The sequence below is a fragment of the Schistocerca cancellata genome, chromosome 8 (genome assembly GCF_023864275.1).
Source record: "Schistocerca cancellata isolate TAMUIC-IGC-003103 chromosome 8, iqSchCanc2.1, whole genome shotgun sequence".
Taxonomy (NCBI): Eukaryota; Metazoa; Arthropoda; class Insecta; order Orthoptera; family Acrididae; genus Schistocerca; species Schistocerca cancellata.
Window position 1 is genome coordinate 492,998,271 of NC_064633.1, and position 4,068 is coordinate 493,002,338.

The following is a 4,068-nucleotide window of genomic DNA, read 5'->3' on the forward strand; positions in this document are numbered from 1 at the left end:
CTTGTCAGTACCTGACATCAAGGAAGTGGTAGCTGAGTGGCTCCCTGACTGCTTGCAGTAATGATCCCTGTCCCTGCTGTGGTCATGCCAAGCCAATAATTCTTCCATCTTCTTGGTCAGCAAATCCACTTAGGTGGAGAGGACATCGTAATTGGCTCATGTTATTGTGTGCAATGACAAGCTGTTGCACACCGCCATCACTGTATTCACTAGTGCAAGCATTATAGCATCAAATATTTTGTCAGCTAACTCTGCTACAACATCTAAGTGGATGCTGGGTTGTGACACAATCATGGCTTTCACCTGGGGTGGCAAGCGATCACTCAATAGCATGCGCAACAAACTACCAGGCACAGTTCCCATGTTTGCCTTACTCTGCAGGTGTCGCAGATATTGAGAGGGTCTTCAAGCAGAAACCCATCGTATCAGTTCCATTTTTAGCTTCTGACATGTGTCCATTGTAGCCAGAGTGGTGATCTCATCTTTGGTCCACACTGTTTATTTGTGATCCAGTTGGCTGACTATGATTGCGAATTTGCTTGCGTCTGCCATAATTCTGGCATAGAGAAACCTGGCATTAACCTGCTCAGACCATAATGCCAGGTTATCTGGCCAAAAGTGTGACAAACGCATGGCAAGTCGTGAGACTGAAGGCACAGGCTTTGTCGATGCATCCATCATGTCCAATATGGGCTGGCTAATTCTATCACATCAAGGTTACCAGGGTCAGAGAGGCTTTGTGACTGTGGCCATTCAAACAAATTGCTATATGCATGCTATTAGCCACCAACTTAATGAAAGGACTCTTCATGGCAGAATCAGTAAACACTTTATTCAACTGCACAGGGAGTAGGTTAACAAGTACTGGATTGAGGTATTTTTCATGGAAGTAGAACAGACCTGACAACTAGAACATTCAGTAGTCAAATGTAACTCCATAACTAATTAACAATGGAATAAAAAAGCCATTCTAAGAGTAAGCACACAAGCATCATATAATACAGCACATCTTGTTGCTGGTGTGGAAGCACTTGTACAGCATTACAAAATTACATTTGAAAACCACACTACTTGCACTGTACTGTAGTGTTACTTCTGTTTGCTACAGTGCCATTCAAGTAGCTCGGAGGAGAATTAACACTCTCTTTCAGCACCCATCCATGCACAAGGAGTTGAAGTTTGTGAAGATTGGTGGAGTATTTAACGACCTCCTTTGTTACATGCAGCCAGCCAGAGTGGCCGGGCGGTTCTAGCCACTACAGTCTGGAACTGGGCGACCGCTACGGTCGCAAGTTCAAATCCTGCCTCGGGCATGGATGTGTGCGATGTCCTTAGGTTAGTTAGGTTTAAGTAGTTCTAAGTTCTATGGGACTGATGACCTCAGAAGTTAAGTCCCATAGTGCTCAGAGCCATTTGAACCATTTTTTTGTTACACGCATTGGATGGCTGTTAATTATAATAATTGTTCATGGAGTAAAAATATTGTTGTTCAGGTCTAGTGATAGTTTTAAAAAAATACTCATCTTGTTTCTTGAGAATCTCCTTACATCCATTGCTTGAACTATTTCTGTCTGGAATCCAGGTTCTCTTGTAGGTCTGGAAGCCCTATTGGCTGACATGTTTGTAGAGTAATGTAGATGACAAAATTGATTAATATGTAATTTTAAACAATGGGAAAGCCAGGATGGATTGGAGTTTCAGCTCTCTGAGACTGCAGACGTGTGTGCAAGTTGCGCTTGCATGAGTGAGTGTGTGTGTGCGTGTGTGTATGTTTGTCTACTGCTGACAAAGGCCTTAATGGCCGAAAGCTATGATTGTGTGAATCCTTTTATTGTGCCTATCACGACTCAGCACCTCCGCTATATGGTGAGTAGCAACTTTCCTTCTCTCATATTTAATAGTCCTAGATGCCTTGCTGCCATAAATTTACAATGTTCACTCAGTGAAATACATTCCATTTGTACACAACTCTAGAAAACTTTACATTTCTCCTTCCTTCCTTCCCACCACACACACACACATGCAAGCCAACCATACCCAGTTAACGTCGTTCCAAAGGATTCTCTCAACAGTACAATACAACAATTACGGTAATATATATATAATATAAACAAAAATATATATCTTTTTGTAGTATAGTAATTTTATGTAATTTGTATTTTAATCACAGGGTTAACTGTGTTAGCATGACATATTATACAGTCAAATTTTAAAACATTTCAACTAAGATTGAAAAAAGAATAAAATTGTAAATTTTTGTATATACGTGGTCCCAACTGCTTATTGCACATTACATACCCTCCGAGAGTTTCACTTGCATTCCACTGTGAGGGAAGATCTCACAGGCATGCACGCTGTTTACAAATTTGAAAAGTAGAACATGCAGTAAAATGGACGTTTTTGAAATATTATCATAGGTTTCTGTGGTCTGGATAGTTGAAGGCTGGTAAAAAGGAGCATCTGGCATGCACTGAATTGTAGGGTGGTGTCTGATGGTTCTTCATATTGCTGATGGTCTTGATGATTTTTTAGGAGTGGCCACAGCTCCCAGAGTATTTCCAACAACATTTTGCAGTGTATCAGCTTCAGAATCCAACATTCTCTAATCACATATATTGAATATTTCATGTGAAAATTGCAAGTTAAACAAGGTCCTCACAATATGAATTTTTAAAAAAAGACAGAAATGTCAAAATTACTTCTTAACTGATTTGAAGTTAAGTGAGAATAATACTTGGCATTCTCTTAGGCAAAAGGAAATACTAACTCATCTTGAAAAAAAAATTGAAAAAGGTCACTTCGTGCAGAAAAAATATTTTAGATTTTTCCAGAATGAGATTTTCACTCTGCAGCGGAGTGTACGCTGATATGAAACTTCCTGGCAGATTAAAACTGTGTGCCCAACCGAGACTCGAACTCGGGACCTTTGCCTTTCGCGGGCAAGTGCTCTACCAACTGAGCTACCGAAGCACGACTCACGCCCGGTCTCACAGCTTCACTTCTGACAGTATCTCGTCTCCTACCTTCCAAACTTTACAGAAGCTCTCCTGCGAACCTTGCAGAACTAGCACTCCTGAAAGAAAGGATATTACGGAGACATGGCTTAGCCACAGCCTGGGGGATGTTTCCAGAATGAGATTTTCACTCTGCAGCGGAGTGTGCGCTGATATGAAACTTCCTGGCAGATTAAAACTGTGTGCCCGACCGAGACTCGAACTCGGGACCTTTGCCTTTCGCGGGCAAGTGCTCTACCAACTGAGCTACCGAAGCACGACTCATGCCCGGTCTCACAGCTTCACTTCTGCCAGTATCTCGTCTCCTACCTTCCAAACTTTACAGAAGCTCTCCTGCGAACCAGGAGTCGTGCTTCGGTAGCTCAGTTGGTAGAGCAATTGCCCGCGAAAGGCAAAGGTCCCGAGTTCGAGTCTCGGTCGGGCACACAGTTTTAATCTGCCAGGAAGTTTCATTTTAGATTTTGTCAGATGTAATTAATATTGTCAGATGTAATTATGCTGTTGAATTTTGAACAAATGCTATTTAGCAATATCAAAAAAAAATACTTATACTAAGACAAAACTGTAAAGCAAATATTAATGCATTAGTTGTAATAAGACTAAAACTAACACTCAACAATCAGTAATTTTTTAACTTGGCTGCAGAAAATAATAAGATAAATGATTTGTTCTCTTACACACTTGACTTTGTAAAGTTACTTAATTTTTGAAAAGTTAATAATCATTTGAAAACAGTCTTTTCTGTTACTTTCATCATAACTGTAAAATATGATACCAATTGCAATATTGTAGATTACAGTACCAACTTCTCTACCAAAAAATGGGATTCCATATCTCAGAAGCGAATCCTCTGTGCCTTTTTGGCACTACCATGGTTTACAATACCATTTACATTGTCAATAGTTCATGAAATACTGTGTGCAGCATAGATACTACTAAAACGTCAAAGCATTTGATAAAGTTCTATGTGCTGCATAAGTACTACTCATTTCCAGGATACTAGATTATGTGTATAGTAGTTTCAAATATAAGTCCTTTGCGCTAACATGGGAGC

General features: G+C 40.2%; 1 non-coding gene across 1 annotated transcript; it reads left to right on the forward strand.

The window, feature by feature from the left end:
- Nucleotides 1-3,364: 3,364 nt before the first annotated feature.
- Nucleotides 3,365-3,439, forward strand: Trnas-cga (transfer RNA serine (anticodon CGA)). The gene has a single exon. It is a non-coding gene; the product is annotated as a tRNA-Ser (tRNA).
- The last annotated feature ends 629 nt before the right edge of the window (nt 3,440-4,068 follow it).